The 20,509-nt window shown below is 42.1% G+C and overlaps 1 long non-coding RNA gene across 1 annotated transcript in view; it reads left to right on the forward strand.

The window, feature by feature from the left end:
- LOC139038629 (uncharacterized) overlaps window positions 1-16,474 on the forward strand; it is a 30,773-nt gene extending 14,299 nt beyond the window's left edge. Inside the window, exons 2-3 of the long non-coding RNA XR_011491651.1 lie at window positions 15,281-15,339; window positions 16,208-16,474. This is a non-coding gene — a long non-coding RNA (uncharacterized lncRNA). The remainder of the gene's footprint in view (window positions 1-15,280; window positions 15,340-16,207) is intronic.
- Window positions 16,475-20,509: the final 4,035 nt, after the last annotated feature.

Below are 20,509 nucleotides of genomic sequence, written 5' to 3' on the forward strand. Positions count from 1 at the left end.
CTTTGTTTGCAAAGTCATGTCTCTGCTTTTTAATATGCTATTTAGGTTGGTCATCACTTTCCTTCCAAGGAGTAAGCGTCTTTTAATTTCATGGCTGCAGTCACCATTTGCAGTGATTTTAGAGCCCCCCAAAATAAAGTCTGCCATTGTTTCCACTGTTTCCCCATCTATTTCCCATGAAGTGATGGGACCAGATACCATGATCTTAGTTTTCTGAATGTTGAGCTTTAAGCCAACTTTTTCACTCTCCTCTTTCACTTTCATCAAGAGGTTTTTCAGCTCCTCTTCACTTTCTGCCATAAGGGTGGTGTCATCTGCATATCTGAGGTTATTGATATTTCTCCTGGCAATCTTGATTCCAGTTTGTGCTTCTTCCAGCCCAGCGTTTCTCATGATGTACTCTGCATATAAGTTAAATAAGCAGGGTGACAATATCCAGCCTTGACGTACTCCTTTTCCTATTTGGAAACAATCTGTTGTTCCATATCCAGTTCTAACTGTTGCTTCCTGACCTGCATACAGGTTTCTCAAGAGGCAGGTCAGGTGGTCTGGAATTCCCATCTCGTTCAGAATTGTCCACAGTTTATTGTGATCCACACAGTCAACGGCTTTGGCATAGTCAATAAAGCAGAAATAGATGTTTTTCTGGAACTCTCTTGCTTTTTGGATGATCCAGCGGATGTTGGCAATTTGATCTCTGGTTCCTCTGCCTTTTCTAAAATCAGCTTGACAGCATCAAAACATGTATATTATATAGGGTGAAACAGATCACCAACCCAGGTTGGGTGCATGAGAAAAGTGCTCGGGCCTGGTGCACTGGGAAGACCCAGAGGGATCGGGTGGAGAAGGAGGTGGGAGGGGGGACCAGTATGGGGAATACATGTAAATCCATGGCTAATTCATTTCAAAGTATGACAAAAACTACTGCAATGATGTAAAGTAATTAGCCTCCAACTAATAAAAATAAATGGAAAAAATAAAATAAAATCAGCTTGAATATCTGGAGGTTCACGGTTCACGTATTGCTGAAGCCTGGCTTGGAGAATTTTGAGCATTACTTTACTAGCGTGTGAGATGAGTGCAATCGTGTGGTAAGTTTGAGCATTCTTTGTCATTGCCTTTCTTTGGGATTGGAATGAAAACTGAAACTTTTCCCGTCCTGTGGCTACTGCTGAGTTTTCCAAATTTGCTGGCATATTGAGTGCAGCACTTTCACAGCATCATCTTTCAGGATTTGAAATAGCTCACCTGGAATTCCATCACCTCCACTAACTTTGTTCATAGTGATGCTTTCTAAGGCCCACTTGACTTCACATTCCAGGATGTCTGGCTCTAGGTGAGTGATCACAGCATTGTGATTATCTGGGTTAGGTAGGTACTATTAATCCTCCCATTAAGAGATGGAAATCATGGCCAACAAAGCTAGTTAACATGATCAAGGTTGTGATGCCACTTGACGTTTGTCCATTCACCTGTGCCATTCTACCAGTTGGCTTTATACATATCTCAAATAAGGGACAGTAGGAAGCTAATGAGCCAGTGGCCCCAGGGAAGTAGCTCTTCATTATACATAATAAAGCATGGAAAAGTGTACTTCAAAAACAAGATGGTTCTGTTTTTTCATTTGCTTTTACCCTCGTGTGTTGTGGAGAATAAAAACTAAGACCAAACTATGTTCTTCCTTTCCCTCCCCCTATCTTAGATACCCAGCATCTCATTTCATAGGAAAGACTGTAAGAGACCAAGAAGACACCAGTCAGAGGGAAGGTTATCAGAGCATTCAGATTCACGGGTACTTAGGGTCATAGTAAATGGAACCAGGGGACCAGGAGTAGGATGGTTATGTCATTTAGCAAAACTAGAATAATTGTGAGAATAAAAGAGTGTGCTGTTAATAATTACAGTGGCATGAATCATGTAAGTCAGAACAGTACTGAGCACACCTAGATATGTGGTAACTCTGTTAGCAGTAGAAGGAAAGACCACCAGAATCCAGGCATGGAATCAAATGGCCATTTAACTGGAGAAATTTAATGAGGAGGCTGTTGGCTGAGATGGGAACAGAAATGTGAGAACCTGCAAGGATGATGATTACCAGGTGACTAGCAAAGGCACAGGAAGCAGCTTCCCTTGAGCATCATGAGCTGGAGCCACAGAAGAGGGACTGCCCACAGAGCTGGGGCTTGAAGAAATACAGCCGTTGCCAGAACTGGAGGAAGCCGGGAAAATGCCAGCCTCTCTCTCCTCCTGCTTTCTGATCTCCTGCTCGAGCTACTTCCCCCCTGGTTTTCATCAGTGGGAATTCAGATGACCAGTAGCCTTAATGGTGCAACCTGCAAGGAAGCTAGACTCTCAAGACATGGAGAATCGCAGAAAATGGATATGAGATCAAACCGTCATATTTGTGACTAATTTCATAAACCCCTTTTCCGGTTCTACATTAGTTGCCACAAGAAGTTCAAAACTCTCAGGTAATTCCCTGTTATCCGTATGTAAAGCTCTGCACATGGCCTAATTGACCACCTTGCCACCCTCAATTACTGCCTCCCTTTCCCTGTGCTTCTGGAACTCAAGGAAGCCATTAGCAAAATCTTTTTTCATCTTTAGTTTCTCCTCTCAATATGCCCTTTGCACCACATGAAACTTGACTATCTATGGAGTCTGATTTTTTTAAGATCTTCACTTGCTCCATATCCCTCTTTAGCGACTGCATCCATTTCTATGCTCTTTTTGCAGGATGAAGAAAAGAAAGTGAAAGTGAAAGTCACTCAGTTGTGTCCGACTGTTTGTGACCCCGTGGATACATGGGGTACATGGAATTCTCCAGGCCAGAATACTGGACTGGGTAGCCGTTCCCTTCACCAACGGATCTTCCCAACCCAGGGGTCAAATTCAGGTCTCCCACATTGCAGGTGAATTCTTCATCAGCTGAGCCACCAGGAAAACTTTTGCAGGATAAAGAGAGTCAAATAAAGTCACTGCTTGCATTTCCCTTCCTCCTTTCCTCTCCTGACCCCCCTGTCATTCTGATTTTCATCTTTCTACCACCACTGAAGTAGCTCCTGTGAAGGATATCGATTATCTCCTCACCTCCAGATCCAACGTGCATCTCACTTTGTTCATTAATGTTTCAAGTAGTTGGTTGCGCCTTCCTTCTCCGAGGACATTCTTTTTCTGTTGGAGTATAACTGCTTGAAATGCTGTGTTAGTTTCTGCTGTACAACGAGCTGAATCAGCTGCATGTGTGCATACATCCCCTCCCTCTCAGATCCGCCTCCCTCCCACCCCATCCCACCCTCTAGGTCATCACAGAGCCGCAGCCGAGCTCCCTGCGCTGTACATCAGCTTCCCGCTAGCTGTCTGCTCGACACACGGTAGTGTACATGCGTCACTGCTACTCTCCCAACTCACCCCACCCTCCCCTTTTCCTTGCTGTGTCCACATGTTTGTCCGCTACATGTGCGTCTCTATTCCTGCCCTGGAAATGGGTTTATCTGTACCATCTTTCTAGATTCCAATGCATGTGTTAATACATGGTATTTGTTCTTCTTCTGACTTACTTCACTCTATATGGCAGACTCGAGGTCCATCTGCATCTCTATCAATAACCCAATTTCATTCTTTTTTATGACTGAGTAATATTCCATTGTATATATGTACCACATCTTTTTAATCTATTCTTATACTTAGTTTTGGGCTTCCCTGGTGGCTAAGTGGTGAAGAATCCATCTGCAATGTAGGAGATGCAGGAGACACGGGTTTGATACCTGGGTCAGAAAGATCCCCTGGAGGAGGGCATGACAACCCACTCCAGTGTTCTTGCCTGAAGAATCGCGTGGACAGACGAGCCTGTCATGCTGCAGTCTATGGGGTCACAAAGAGTCAGACATGACTGAGTGACTGGGCAGGTAATGAGAGTGTAACAGGTAGGAAGCCCAGAGGTCCCCAAGGGTCAGGAGGAAATAAATTGCAAGTGGCAGACATTTTTTGTTTGTTTGTTTGCTTTTTATTTCCTCCTGATGCTTGGTGACCTCTGACCTTCCTACCTATTGCCTTCTCAGTATTTAGTTTTCACACCTCAGGGGTCACGCCTCATTAATCAGTCAGTGGTACCCATTTTCTCCTATCTTCAAATGTTGGAAATTTCCAGGTCTCACTTCTTGGGCTTCCTTCCTCTACCTATATCCATTTCTTAGTGAGATTTTTCTGGTCACATGATTGTAAATACCATTTATGCCCAGATAACTAACTACCAAATTTATATTCCTAGCCTAATCATCTCCTACAAAGCTATACTCTTATATTCAGCTGCCTGTATGATGCTGTTTGTCTAATATACATTGAGGAATTTGAAACATAACCTGCATGAAATATAATTTCTGGCACTTCTGAGTATCCCCGAGACCTGCTCCACTTACCGTCTCATCCATTGGAGTCTATGGCAACTCTATTCTCACAGTTGCTCAGAATATAAACTTGAAGTCCCCATTGACACAATTTTTCTCTCCCTGAGTATCCAATCCATCAGCAAGTGTTGTGTTCAGTTCAGTTCAGTTGCTCAGTCATGTCCAACTCTTTGTGACCCCATAGACTGCAGCCTGCCAGGTTTCCCTGTCCATCACTAACTCCCAGAGCTTGTTCAAACTCATGTCCATCGAGTTAGTGATGCCATCCAGCCATCTCATCCTCTGTTGTCCCCTTCTTCTCCTGCCTTCAATCTTTCCCAGCATCAGGGTCTTTTCCAATCAGTCAGTTCTTCACATCATGTGGCCAAAGTTTTTGAGTTTCAACTTTAGCATCAGTCAGCTTCAGCTTCACCATCATTGGAACTGAATATTCCAATGAATATTCAGGACTGATTTCCTCTAGGATGGACTGGTTGGATCTCCTTGCAGTTCAAGGGACTCTCAAGAGTCTTCTCCAGCACCACAGTTCACTTTTGAACATCAATTCTTCGGTGCTCAGCTTTCTTTAGAGTACAACTCTCACATCCATACATGACTACTGGAAAAACCATAGCTTTGACCTTTGTTGGCAAAGCAATGTCTATGCTTTTTAATATGCTGTCTAGGTTGGTCATAACTTTTCTTCCAAAGAGCAAGCATCTTTTAATTTCATGGCTGCAATCACCATCTGCAATGATTTTGGAGCCCAAGAAAATAAAGTATTTCCCTGTTTCCATTGTTTCCCCATCTATTTGCCATGAAGTGATGGGACTGGATGCCATGATTTCGAGCAAGGGAGTGATTGAGTTCTATTTTCCTGTTGCAGTATAATAAACATCCCTTACATGTAGTCTCTTGACATGATGACAGTATCTTTTTTGCTTGGAGACCCACTGTATGGGCAGGGCTTGGTGAGTCAGCTCATCTCTGCTCATCTCTGCTCAGCTGGGGCAACGATAAAGCTGGGAATGGCAGTCATTTGAAAGCTTGCTCACTCACATGTCTAGTGGAAAATGTTGGCTTTATAAAGTGACTTAAGCTGGACTGCATCAAGCCCTTCCACAGGCTTTCTTGGCTTCCTCACAAGATGGTGGCTGGATTCCCAAGGCAAGCGTTTCAAGAGAGAGAGCCTGGTGGTAGCTTGTATCACTTTTATTAACTGAGTCTTGAAAGTCTGCTGTATTTTATTTGTGGGGTCCATCCCAAAGCCTACTCAATGTCAAGAGGAGGGAATAGAGACCCTTGTAGTGATGGTGGGGTCTCAGTATTACCTTGTAAGAGCATGTGGAACAAGACCTATTGGTGCAATCATCTTTATAAAATAAATTCTGTCCCCCAAAGTATGTGAATTATGTGCTTGAAAGGATACTCTAGTTGCTTTGAAGAAAAATTAAATTATAGGGGACAGGGGTAGAAATGAAGCCTAGACTGGTGGCCCAAACAGGCTTGTTGAGAGATGCTCGTGACTTAGACTATGGTAGAGGAAATGTATTTAAAACGTAGGAAGAATTCAAGACTTAGGGGCCGAATATCAGTTACTTTAAAGACCTAAATGGCTCTAAAGATGAAGGAGAATGAGCAAGAGACACCTCTGTCACCTTCAAAGGCACCTGACCCTCAAGAGCAGGAACATGTTTATATTTCCTCCCTCTTCCAAATGTCTGGGGCTCACTATTGGAGGTTACCTAAAAGTGATCTGTTGTTTTGGTTATATTATCATCATTATGTTAAGCACTTATATTTGGAATGTATACTTTGGCAGAACAGAATTGCTCTGCTAAATAAGGAACCATGATAGAGCAGCAGAGAGCACCTCACAATGGTGATAGGAGAAAAATCTGGAAAACTGTTCTCTGCTCCTCCAGACTGCCTGTAGGCAGCCTGTTTTGGGCAGACATAGACTGGGGTCAACACGAGCACACTTGATCTCCTTGTTGGAAGGTGTGCCAGTACCCAGTCCTCTCCAGATATAATGGGGCTGTGTTCTTTGACATGGAGAAGGAGATGGCAACTCACTTCAGTATTCTTGCCTGGAGAATCCAATGGACAGGAGCCTGGGGGCTCCATGGGGGTGCAAAGGGTCAGATACAACTGAGAAGCTGAGTACCTTCTTTGATAAGCAAGTCATCAGGACTTAGGGAAACCACAGTATCTACTACCATGCTGCTATCTGCTGTTGCCGCTAAGTCGCTTCAGTCGTGTCCGACTCTGTGCGACCCCATAGACAGCAGCCCACCAGGCTCCCCCGTCCCTGGGATTTTCCAGGCAAGAACACGGGAGTGGGTTGCCATTTCCTTCTCCAATGCATGAAAGCGAAAAGTGAAAGTGAAGTCGCTCAGTCGTTTCTGACTCTTCTCGACCCCATGGACTGCAGCCCCCCCCAGGCTCCTCCGCCCATAGGATTTTCCAGGCAAGAGTACTGGAGTGGGGTGCCATTGCCTTCTCCGATCTACAACTATAGGACTATGCATATTAGTAAGATGAAAATCCATCTTCTTTCTTGAGTTCCATGTTCCAGACTTGTCATAATAGAGTTTCCTCATCCCTGCTTTGAATCATAGAAGTGAGGGAAAAGAACTAGCATTGAAATCAGACAGTCCTAGTCTCCCATTCTAGCTCTGCCACTTATGGTTGTTTAGCCTTGAAAAATCTATTTGGGTCTGCTTTCTTTTCTGCAAAATGATGACACTAATCCTATCTTAAGGGGGTTACTATAAAGATGAAATGAAACACCAAGAGAGTAGCTAACAGAATATCATGCACACTAAATCCTCAATAAGTTGCAGTGATGACTCATATATTAAAGGAGAAGGATGCCACAATATTTGGAAAATCATTCCAAAATTTCCCACAGCTAGCACCACACATGCAGCCCATTACAGGAAAACTGACACTGCTTGCTAGCTGTGGTCATGTAACATCTCTTCATGGCTCGGTGATTTAACACTTAGAAGATGGAACTTTCACAGTGAGAGCAAGTTGAAAAATAAGTAAAACCCCAGAGAGCATTTAGGCACAAGCCAACTTAGATGAACATGGATTTCTCAACTCGGCCTTGCTAGCTGGATGGTTTTTACATTCTGCTTGAGAAAATCTATGCTATCCCAGAGGTTGTTGCAAATTCACCAGTGCTATATGCATCTTAAAACTTCAGGAAGACTTTAGCTTTGAAAAGCTGATGTTTTTGTACGTAACACCAATGTCTGGAACAAATGGGTGTGTGAGAAACACTTTGAGAGTTTTAAGAGGGCTAATGAGAGGAGCTGTTACTTAGACCTGAGCTTCTAGGTGACCCTGGGTGTATGGTGGGGCATCTAGGTCTTTTGCATAAAAGCGAGTTTTCAGATGCTGCAAATGCATTGTTGTTGTTCAGTTGCTCAGTTGTGTCCAAATCTTTGTGACCCCATGGACTGCAGCATGCCAGGCTTCCCTGTCCTTCACTAACTTCCAGTTTGCTCACACTCATGTCCATTGAGTCTGTGATGCTATTTGACAATCTCACCCTCTGCTGCCCCCAATCCTTTTGACTTCTATCTTTTCCAGCATCAGGGTCTTTGCCAGTGAGTCAGCTCTTCACATCAGGTGGCCAAAGTATTGAACTTCAACTTCAGCATAAGAACTAATGAATATTCAGGGTTGATTCTTCTAGGATCGACTGGTTTGATCTCCTTGCAGTCCAAGGGACTCTCAAGAGTCTTCTCCAGCACCACAATTCAAAAGCATCAGGTTTTCAGAGCTCAGCCTTCTTTGTGGCGCAACTGTCACATTCTTACATGACTACTGGAAAAACCATAGCTTTGACTATATGAAATTTTGTCAGCAAAGTGATGGCTCTGCTTTTTGGAAATACCTAGATCATTGTTTTTATTTTGTTCACTTCCCTTCCAGCTAATCAACTAGTATCAGAGAGCTCAGTGCATCCTAACAAAGAATTCTAACCAATGTATCAAAGTTGGTCTTTCACTAGGAGCCTCCACTGATATGACTTTCTTTCCAGGATCACCTATAGCTACATTTTATTGAGTGCTAAAAAAGTGCCAAAAGATTTTATATATCCAATCTCATTTTATCCTAACAACCAGAATCATTTGCTCATTCACTTACCAAATATTAACTGACTGCCTCAGAGTCATTGATGCCAGCATCGAGGTCTTGCTCAGTCATGTCCGACTCTTTGCGACCCTGTGGAAGGTAGCATACCAGGTTCCACCGTTCATGGGATTTTCCAGGCAAGCATACTGGAGTGGGCTGCCATTTCCTTCTCCAGGGGATTTTCCCAACCCAGGGATCAAACCCGTGTCTCCTGCATTGCAGACAGACGCTTTACCATCTGAGCCACCAGGGAAGTTCTGCAAATGAGGCATTCAGGTTTCAGAGAAGGTAGGTGATGTGCTGAAAGTCACAAAGGTGGTCAGTAGGAGAGCCAAATATGAACGAACCCAGTTCCCACACTGTCCCCACCAAGCCATCCTTCTTGGGAGTGTCAACACGGTGTGAGGAAGGGAGCTAGACTGGAGTCTGCAGACCTAGGTACCACTTGTGCTCAGCTGCGTCCGACTCTTTTGTGACCCCATGGACTGTAGCTCACCAGGCTCCTCTGTTCATAGAATCTCCCAGACGAGAATACTGGAGTTGGGTAGCCATTTCTTACTCCAGGGGATCTTCCTGACCCAGGGATCGAACCCACATCTCCTGCCTGAGTCTCCTGCATTGGCAGGCAAATTCTTCACCACCTGAACCACCTGGGAAGACCCAGGTACCACTTACTGACAAGTTATTGGTTAACATGACCTTGGACAAGTCCTTTGATCTCTTGGGTTCATTTCCTTATCTCCATAACAAGTTGTGGATATCTTTTAAACCCACCTTTTGGTGTTTCTGTGAGAATTAAATGCTCTAAAGTCACAATACAGAGAAATCTCACAAACATAACGTTGGGTCAAGGAAGGCAGATGTAGAGTGTGCATCCTACAAGATTTCACTTAGGATTTGAAAACATGCCAGATAAATAAGAAGTAAGGTTTGCCATTTACCTTCAGAGGGAAGAAGGAGGTTGTGATTAAGAGAAGGATTTGGAGGGCTTCTGGGATTCTGAGAATGTTCTGTGTTCTATTAAAAAAATTCAATTTTTGAAAAATCATAAAAGTAAGTAAAACTACTTTGAAAAAGAGTATACTCAAATATAAGGTAGTGTTCTGAATAGAGCTTCAGCTTTCTACTCCCTTCTCACCCTGACACTGCCCAGGTGTGTCTTCTCCCTACAGTGACCTGCTGGACCTCCTTATCTCTCCGGGAAGAGCCTAGTCCTAGAGAAAAGCTAGGGGCAGAGGTGGGACCTGAGTGGTCTTCCAAAGACCCTGAGGTCCCTAGGCTGATATCTCTAAGGCAGCCTTCGGTTCTCTTTAAGAACATCCTTGATGAAGTCAGCCAGGCTCAGCTCAAATGCTTCCAGTGATGGAGAACCCACTACTTTGCAAAACTACTTCTGGCCTAGTATAGGCTTGCGTGTTCAGTTGCTTCCAGCTCTTTCCAACCCCATGCACTGTGGCCCGCCAGGGTCCTCTGTCTATGGAATTTCCCAGGCAAGAATACTGAAGGGGGTTGTCATTTCCTCCTCCAGGTGATCTTCCTGACTCAGGGGTCAAACGTGCTGCCCAACATCAAATCTTTTCCAGATGAAGAGACTATCATAAGACATCCCTTATATGCAGAATCTAAATAGAAATGATACAAATGAACTTACTTACAAAAGACTAACAGACTCACAGACCTAGGGAAGGAATTTATGGTTGCCTATGGGGGAAGGACTGGGGAGAAGGGATAATTAGGGAATTTGGGATGGACATGTACACACTGCTGTGTTTAAAATGGATAGCCAACAAGGACCTGCTATATGGCACAGGGAACTCTGCTCAGAGTTATGTGGCAGCCTGGATGGGAGGGAGTTTGGGAGAATGGATACATGTTTATGTTTGGCTGAGTCCCTTTGCTGTCCATCTGAATCTATCACAAACATTGCTAATCACTTATATTCCAATATGAAAAAAAAGTTAAAACAAAATCTTTCCACTCTCATCTATTTCTCATACCAAGCAGTTTCCAAACCACACTTTGCCCAGACCACCTTCAAGTGAATTTTTACGGAGCTTTTCTCTTATGCAGCATTTTTATCAGCATAATTTCTCAAAATTTCATAATTTTCTGGGCTCTCAAAATTTTCTACTTTGAATACACAGCATTTTGTTTATGAGAAAATCCTTTTGTAAAAGAAAGTAGTCTGAAAAATATATAAGGACTTTAATGGAAGGAACATTCCTAGGTTTTACTATCAGAAAATGCTTCCTGACATATTCCTTCTCACAAACACATGGGTTGTGCATTCAGTAGTCAGTAATAAGAAAGACTCTCCTTGAAAATTTTGAGAAAAGATTTTTTTCATTCTTGCGCAGAAATTTTATTCTATAAACTCTTGTATTTTCTAATAATTAATTTTTTATTGGCATATAGCTGACTTACAATGTTGTTTTACTTTCTGTTGTACAGTAAAACAAGTCAGTTGTATATATCTTCACTCTTTTCCTGTGTAGGCCATTATAGAGTATTTAGTAGAGTTCCCTGTGTTATACAGTAGTTTCTTATTACTTGGCTATTTTATGTATAGTAGTGGGTACATGTCAATCCCAGATCCCATGATCTCCCAGTTTATCTCTCTCCTTCCTCACTTTCCCCCCGGTAATCATAAATTTGTCTTCTACATCTGTGACTCCATTTCTGTTTTATAAATAGGTTCAGTTGTATTTTTTTTTATTCCACATAGAAGCAATATCTTATGATATTTGTCTTTCTCTGTCTGACTTACTTCACTGAGTGTAAGAATCTCTAGGTTCATCCATGTCACTGCAAATGGTATTATTTCTTTTTATGGCTTAGTAGTATCCTGTTATATATACATACTGCCACTTCTTTAGCCATTCCTCTATAGAAAGACACTTAGGTTGCTTCCATGTCCTGCTGCAATGAGCAATGGGGGAATAAGATTTTTGGGAAATTTTGAATGGAAGAGCTGAACAAAAAATCATTTGAAGGTGATCTGGGAGAAGTATACCACATAACTGGAAAAATTCAGTTTCTAACCTCTGATCCAGCTCCCTTCCCAAGTGTCCCCACTTGGAAAACAAATTACATGGTCACCCTCCCTGTAATCTCACTGGCCAAATAAAATCATGATTTTATTATAAATCCATTCCAGTCATTTTTTATACCTAGTTTACATCTTTGATCTCAATCTACATATAAAATGTTATACTCTATTTTTATGTTTTACACTAAAACCTAGGTATCTTATGATATTATTCAAAATATTTTACAGATATTTTGAGTGGCTACATTTTTTTATTCCAATGTAATTGATATAACCCTTATTTTTGGAAACAGTATATTTCCAAATTTTAATATTACAAACAGCGTTGCAATGAAAATCTTTGGCAGAAAACTGTGCCTTCATTTCAGATCATTTCCATCAGTAGAATCCCAGAAGCAACGCTTTTGAGGTAAGGATTACAAATATCACACATATTTTAAAGGCTCTCACATTCTCTGCTTTCCTCTCCTGAAGGCTCCAACCACTCTGTTATTCCTTCCAGCTGTGTTGAGTGTGTCTTGGTCACTGCACTCAATCTCCAGTATCAAACACTCTCATTTGCTACAGTTCTATTAATCTGGTAGGTTAAAAATAGCATCTCATTGTTATTTGAATTTCTATTTCGTTGACAGTGAGTGAGGTCGAAAAATGTTCAAATGTTTATTAGCCACTAATGTGTCTGTGTTTTAAATTGTCTTTGTCCTTTTCCCCTGTATTTATTGGAAACTTGATGGTTTTCTTGTTACCTTTCGGCATGAGCTCTTTTCTTATTAAGTATATCACCCTTTGTCCTGTTCAGAGCAACTATTTCCCCTGGTTTATTTGCTGTTAAGCAATTTTGAGAGAAAATGTAATTTGTATGTGAAATACCCATTGATCTTTTCCTTTGTTATGTCTGCCACTCTTTTTGAGAGCTTGGAAAATTCTCACCTCAGTCTTGTGTCTAGATTTGATTCCTTCTCCTTTTCACTTCCACCTCCTATTTTCTCTGATTTATATAGGTTTAAACAAGCTCAATTCTTCTTGGTCAGGCACAGCTATGTACTGCTGGGGCTTAATAAGGAGTTTTAATTTATATTTTGTTTTGTTCTTCTGCCTGGAAATTCTATTGCTGTTATTGATTGTCCATTTTAATAAGGTGCCTCTGCTTCAAGGCAGTTATACAAAGGACACAATTGGAAACATAAATAATGAAGAATAAGTGCTTTTACTCTCACTTTATTATTCAGATAGAGGAATGCTAATTTTTACTCAAACATGAGATATGCCCCATTTTTAACCAGATGAATTGTTCTTTAAAAAAAAAAAAAAAAACCCAAATACACATCTCCTTCAACTGAGATACTGGTAGAAATAAATTGAAGTTTTGAATGATTATTATTTTTATTATTTGAGAGGAAGTCTCTGGCATAAACAAGGTAAGTCCTAGTCCAAGAGTTTCTTTGAGTTGTTAACCAAAAATTCAGTGACAAAGGCTACAGTAATTTTACAATGCAAAAGGAAATGCCTAGCAAACTCTCCAGACAATAGACTATTTATCACAGTTTGCAGAGGTGGAGCAAGTACATAATTTTTCGATCCAGTTGACACATTCAATTATGTTCTAAAAGTTTCGATCACAGGACTCATCTCAGCCATCTATTGGGTACAAAAATGTAACCCATAATTACAGATATTTCATGTGCCTTATATCAAAAGCCCCAACAATCCCTTCCTGAGGCATTCTGTCTTCCAGACAAACTGGGAGAAGAAAATAAATGCTTGGCAATCAAGACTTGCAAAGTGACCGTGAGGGGCAGTCAAGGAGCTGACAGCTGAAAATGCAGGGAAAAGAAATCTGTACAATGTACTCTAGGGTTTGGGTTTGCAGAGAAAATAATTTGTTGTATATCATAGTCTCACAGATGTCTGGGACTGAAAGGGACTCTGTGAACATTAATTTAGTCTATCTACCTGCTTTGAGCTGTAACCAATAGAATTTTCTGAATCTGCATGCATATCTTGAAGATCAAAACATAATATGGTGGGAAAATCAGAGGCTAGGTTTGAGGTTATTTCTACCATTTCCTAATAGCATTTCCTTGGGTAATAATGTGTTTAACCTGAACAATCCTGGATTCTTTTCTGAATATATCAGGTTATTATACTTACCTGGCTGGGCTTTTATGGTGCCTAATAGGATACTGTTTGTGAGACGGTCTATTCCTTGTTATTAATAACAATAATTGTCAATCAGCCCTCCTTCATCCCTCCATACCAAGAGATTAGGACAGACAAGTTGTCAATTAACTTCAAGGTATTTCCATATTGATTGGCCTCCTAAAGATGGGAAACCTTCATCATGCACACCTCAAATTCTTCACCTTGTAGCTTGAGTGCTTTCCCTCTGGTTAATTAACCAATGGAATTGTAGAACAGAGACGATCAGACTCAGGAAGATAATCTTTCATGTGATGTGTTCAAGACTTGAGAGCTGCCATCCATGGGTGGCTGAGAGGCCTTTTACTCCTTCCTGTAGGCGTGAAACACAAAAAGGGATAGCAAGAAGACTGAACAGACAAATGTCACTCAGTCATGTCCGACTCTCTTGTGACTCCATGGACAGTAGCCCACCAGGCTCCTCTGTCCATGAGATTTCCCAGGCTAGAATACTGGAGTGGGTTCCCATTTCCTGCTCTAGTATTGCTGAATAACAACTGACAGAAATCTTTTTTTTTTTTTTCCCTTTGTATTTCATCTCTAACTCCCTACTTCCACCCCATGTGCTCCAGTTCTATAATTCTAGCAGGGAACTCCTAAGACATGGCATCTGGTTTGACATTGGATTGTTCTCTTTAAGTTGCCTTGCTCATCACTGCAAGGGCCAAGGAATGAATTTTGTGAGTTTTTGCCTCCATTGTCCATGAATTATTTTGTGATAGTGAACCTGGCATCTGGTCTGAGTCCTCCCTCTAATGAATGTCAAGTGAAAGTGAAAGTTGCTCAGTTGTGTCCGTCTCTTTGTGACCCCATGGACTATACAGACCATGGAATTCTCCAGGCCAGAATACTGGAGTGGGTAGACTTTCCCTTCTCCAGGGGATCTTCCCAACCCAGGCATCAAACCCCGGCCTCCCACATTGCAGACGGATTCTTTACCAGCTGAGCCACAAGAGAAGCCCAAGAAGACTGGAGTGGGTAGCCTATCCCTTCTCCAGTGGATCTTCCTGATCCAGGAATTGAACCAGGGTCTCCTACATTACAGGCAGATTCTTTAGCAGCTTAGCTATGAGGGAAGCCACTGACTATGAAAGTATTAGTCACTCAGTTGTGTCCAACTCTTTGCAGCTCCATGGATGGTAGCTCACCAGGTTCCTCTCCATAGAATTCTCCAGGCAAGAATACTTGAGTGGACTATAGGCCACCAAGCCCCTCTGTCCATGGAGTTCTCCAGGCAAGAATACTGGAGTGGGTAGCCATTCTCTTCTCCAGGGGATCTTCCTGACCCAGGGATTGAACCCAGGTCTCCTGCACTGCCGCCAGATCGTTTACTCTCTGAGCCACCAGGAAGCCAAGCTCCAAGTGACTATGTTAAATGCCTTGTTGTGTTGCTTGAAATGCATGAGACTAATTTGTGTAAAGGAAAAGTCCTTTAATTTGTAGAAAATATTCAGGAAAGTAGGGGGAATTTAAGAGAGCATCTTTTATTTTTCAGATTAGGAAAACTAAGACTCAGAGATGCCTAAGGAGGCGCCAAAGCCAAGAATATACAAGGTACAGCAAACAATAAGTCACAAATACTTACATGTTTAGTTTGTGTTTCTAGATAGCATATTAAAAAGCAGAGACATTACTTTGCTGACAAAGGTCTGTCTAGTCAAAGCTATGGTTTTTCCAGTAGCCATGTATGGATGTGAGAGTTGGACTGTAAAGAAAGCTGAGTGCCAAAGAATTGATGCATTTGAACTGTGGTGTTGGAGAAGACTCTTGAGAGTCCCTTGAACTGCAAGGAGATCCAACCAGTCCATCCTAAAGGAAATCAGTCCTGAATATTCATTGGAAGAACTGATGCTAAAGTTGAAACCCCAATACTTTGGCCACCTGATGTGAAGAACTGACTGATTGGAAAAGACCCTGATGCTGGGAAAGGTTGAAGGTGGGAGGAGAAGGGGACAACTGAGGATTAGATGCTTGGATGGCCTCATTGATTTGATGGACATGAGTCTGAACAAGCTCTGGGAGCTGGTGATGGACAGGGAAGCCTGGCATGCTGCAGTCCATGGGGTTGCAAAGAGTCAGACACGACTGAGTGACTGAACTGAACTGAACTTAATTTGTGTTTGTCTGTTCCTAAGCTGATGCAAAGAATTTGAGCAACTCAGGTGTCTCTGAAGTCATCCTTTAAAACCAGACATCAAAGTCACCATATGGTTGGGAAAGCTTCACATTACTTGGGAAAGTGGCAAAGGTAGACCTTAGCACAGAATTGGCAACCAAACAAAAGCAGTAGAAAGAATCAATAATTATTTTTCCACCTACCCATCAGCAGCATTTTCATCAATTACTATAATATTATTATGATAGTGTGATAGTTGAAATTACCTTTCATCAAATATTCCTTTCTTTTCCTATCTTACTGTAGGTGGAGATTAATCTACCCCATTGATTGTACCATGTGACTTGCTGTGACCAATGGAATGTTTTTAGATGTTATGGAAACAGAGACCTTAAATGTGCTTATGTCTTTTGGCTTAGCTTGGTACTCAAGTGATGCATTATGAGAAAACATGACCCAGTTAGCTATTGATTCTTAGCCTTGGCCCTGGAATAAACACACAAAGAACAGAACTGAACCCAACCAACATCCTAGAGCCAAGTCCAGTTTGCTCAATTGGGCCCATAGTAATGCAATCAGCCTGCAGACTCTTGAACAAAAGAATAAATGTGAATTATTGTGAGCCACTGGGTTTGGAGGAGGTTTGTTATATAGTATCCTTGTGGCAATTAACACTAATACATATAACTAGTCTTTGAATACTCATTGGAAAGACTGACGCTCAAGCTGAAGTTCCAATACTTTGGCCACCTGATGTGAAGAGCCAGCTCCTTAGAAAAATCCTGATGCTGGGAAAGATTGAAGGCAGGAGGAGAAGGGGATGACAGAGGATGGGATGGTTGGATGACATCACTGACTCAATGGACATGAGTTTCAGCAAACTCCAGGAGATGGTGAAGGATAGGGAAGTCTGGAGTACTGTAGTTCATGGGCTCTCAAAAAGTCAGACATGACTGAGTGACTGAATAAAAACAACAAAGCTTTTGAATATGAACTATGCAACAGACAGACTCTGTGTTCAGCACTTTTAATGATCTTATTTCAATCTGATAACAACACCTTGAGGTATGGCGTTATTTAACCCTATATTACCCTATATTCACCAAACATTGTTTTTGTGAGATTTCTCCATCTTATTAGTGTATAGCACTTAATCCTCATAGAAACACCGAGAGGAGCTTGGGCTGCTATAACAGAATGCCATAGACTGGATGGCTTAAACAACAAATATTTATTTCTCTCAATTCTGGAGCCTGGGAAGGACATGATCCCAATGACAAGGCAGGTCTGAATCCTCATGATAGCCCCTTTTGGGCTTCCCCAGTGGATCGGCAGGAAAGAATCTGCCTGCAATACAGGAGACACAGAAGATGTGGGTTCAGTCCCTGGGTCAGGAAGATCCTCTGGAGGAGAGCATGGCAACCCGCTCCAGTATTCGTGCTGGGAAAACCCCCTGGACAGAGGAGCCTGGCAGGCTACAGTCCATGGAGTTGCAGTGAGTCGGACACAGCTGAAGCGACCAAGCAGGCATACTCACGGCAGAGTAGAGGGGGTTTTGATCTCTTTCTCTTCTTCAAAGAGCACTGAATCCATCATGTGAGCTCTAGCCTCCTGATCTCATCTAAATCTAACGACCTTCCAAAGGCCCCAACAGCAAATGCCATTATTAGGGATCAGGGATTCAATGTATGAATTCTGGGGAGTCAAAAACCTTCAGTCATTGGAACTGTGATAGAAAAGCTAGTGCAGGCTGCAGAGAACTCAAGGGCTCTATTTTGATTTGCTTATTTGACATGCAATTAGAAATATTACATGGAGACCTGAATACAGAAGTCCGGAGTTAAGGAGCTAGAAATTTGGGAATCATCAGAATATCTAACAGGGAGATAAATAAGTCCAATATTTAGAGGTTGAAATAAGAAAAAGAGCTTAAAAAAAAGTAGGCTGAGAGGTAAACTAAGAGAGATTGAAGGAAAAGCAGGAGACTGATGTTTCAGAAGCCAAGGGAAGTAAATATTTCAAGAAGGATGGAGTAATCCACCTCCTTGAGGTCATGGTGCTTAGTCGCTCAGTCAAGTCTGACTCTTTTGCAACCCCATGGACTGTAGCCCTCCAGGCTTCTCTGTCCTTGGGGTTCTCCAGGCAAGAGTGCTGGAGTGGGTTGCCATGCCCTTCTCCAGGGGATCATCTTCCCAACTCAGGAACCAAACTCAGGTCTTGTGCATTGCAGGTGGGTTCTTTACAGTCTGAGCCACAGCCCTAATCCACCTCCTCTAATGGTTCTAATCAGACAAGAATGAAGAAGACCTCACACTGGCTGTAGATTTAGCAATGTGATTTCTTTGATGACTGTTGTGAAAACTTGTTTCCTAGAGTGGTGAGGGAAAAAGCATAAATGGGGTTGGTCCAAGAGAGCATGGGAGTGGAGAGAGAACTGAAGAATTTTGCAATAAAATGGAAAGCAAAGTGAGGGTTAGAAGACTCAAGAGAAGGAGCTTGTTGATGTTTTTGTCTTAAATATGGGAGATAAAATGACATTTTCATGCTGCCTAAAATGATCCAGAAGAGAGGAAAACTTGATAAGGTAAGAGAGAAAGGGTGGGACTGATGGTGAAACCAGTGGCTGTCAGTGTTCTGGAGTATGGGATCCAGTCTCATGTGGTCGGTTGGTCCTGGACCAGAATATGGATACAGGTAATTCATGGTAACAGGAGAGGAGGCAGGTGGTATCATCACAGATGGAGATAGGTTAAGGCATTAAGAGAATGAGGAAGTACTCTTCCTAGGGATTCTGTTTACTCAACAAAATGAGGGCAAGTCACTGGTTGAAGCTGATGATGAAGGATTCTTTTGTCGCAGACCTGAGGATACAAAAGGGTAAGGAATCAGTAGAAGGGATAGGATCACATGGAAATGATGGGAGCTCAGCAAGCTCGTGAACTAGACCCTGGCCAGTCAACCTGACTGTGTATTTTTCTCAAACCATATTTAGCTTTTGCATACGAGGCAGGGAAGTGTATTGAATTTTAGTGGGGTTTTACCAGGCAAGTTTGACACAGAATGAAGAGGCAAGAGTGTTGGGTTAATAACTCACCTGACAGACTTATGAGATGGAGGAATGAAACAACTTCTAAGCATTTTTAATAGTCTTCTCCCAAGAATGTTTTCTTTTCTACTCAGAATAAACTACACTGTCCTAGATGTAGAAGCAGCTTATGATAAGTTTCATTATTGATATTCAAGCACATGTGTAACTGTTACATTTTACAATGCCATTAATAGCTTGCCTTTTGAGACAAAATGGCATAAATCTCACTTTAAATTGAAATAACCCACTTGTATTGAGGTAAATATGTCTTATAACAATATACATTATAGATGTGCTGCTAAACGGTAGAAACCCAGAGTAACTGAATGAGCTCATTTATCAATCTTCATAAAACACAAAGGTCAAAATCATAGACAATCAAATCTCCCTCTCTCAACTTCGACTTCACCAGCAGCTCTTTCTTGCTTTCAAGGATATTTCTTTGAAATAAATTATGTTCAAGTATTCTTTTTTCCTGCCTTCCTGCCTTCCTATCCTTCTGTCCCTCTATCTTGTTACATTTCTCTTCCTTCCTTTTACTTTCTTCTTTTCTTCTCTCCTCCCGTCTCTCTTTCCTTCTCTCCTGTCTTTTCTTTCTTTCTTAATATACCGATGTAACATTTTAAAGAGGGAAAAAAAACCCCAACTTGTAGAATTTAGCTGCTCATGTGTGCTAAATCCACCACCTTTCCTCTGCTTTTCAGAGCATTGTCTGATTATATCGTTTCAGAACTTGGAGAGTTACCATGGAAACAGTCTCCCAGTCTTTTCCTTTGAAAAGGATCCCTCCAGCCCTCAGAGAAATCACCTGCAAGTAGCCATCCAGCTGCCTTTGTTATGCCCTGGCTCAGTCTTCACCCATTATCTGCTGTCAGAGTTGGGTCAAGAGCCTTGCCAATGACCTGTGAAGTGGAACAGCATCCAGAGTGGCTGGTTCAGGCTGGGCCACATCCTGCTCTCCTCCTGGCCTCCTAGGCAGGCCCCTCCTCCACCTGCCCTGGCAAGAGGTGGATTAAATCCAGGAGGGTGGGGCATAGCAAGGTTTCCTTCCTTTCAAAAACACCTGAGGCTTTTCAAACTCCATCCTGGCTGCTAAAGAATCCAGACTCTGCCTGACAATTTCCCACATCCCCTCCTCCATGAAACGGAGTTTCCCTCTTTATTGGTTTGCCAAAAGCAAAAGAGCATCCCCAAGCACCTGCCATTTAAATAAGAACAGATTTATTACATTTTGTCAGAAAGATATTTGCTATAGCTGAAACAGTGCATGTGTCAGCCAGGAGGAAAGTTGCCCGTAGTATTTTCCCTGGATGACCTATGAATGGATAGATTAACGGACGGAGGATGCCTCAGTTACCCCTTATTGCCCTCTTCGTCCTCCTCTCAGTATCCTTTCCTCCCATCCCTGTGATGCAGTCTTCATCTCTGATCCAGCCTTTGCCCTCCCGTTATAATCATGAGAAGAGATCAGAGATTAGTCATTTGATGGTGAGATGATATACGAATTTAGTCCCTGACAT

This window comes from Odocoileus virginianus, chromosome 16 (assembly GCF_023699985.2).
Source record: "Odocoileus virginianus isolate 20LAN1187 ecotype Illinois chromosome 16, Ovbor_1.2, whole genome shotgun sequence".
Lineage (NCBI taxonomy): Eukaryota > Metazoa > Chordata > Mammalia > Artiodactyla > Cervidae > Odocoileus > Odocoileus virginianus.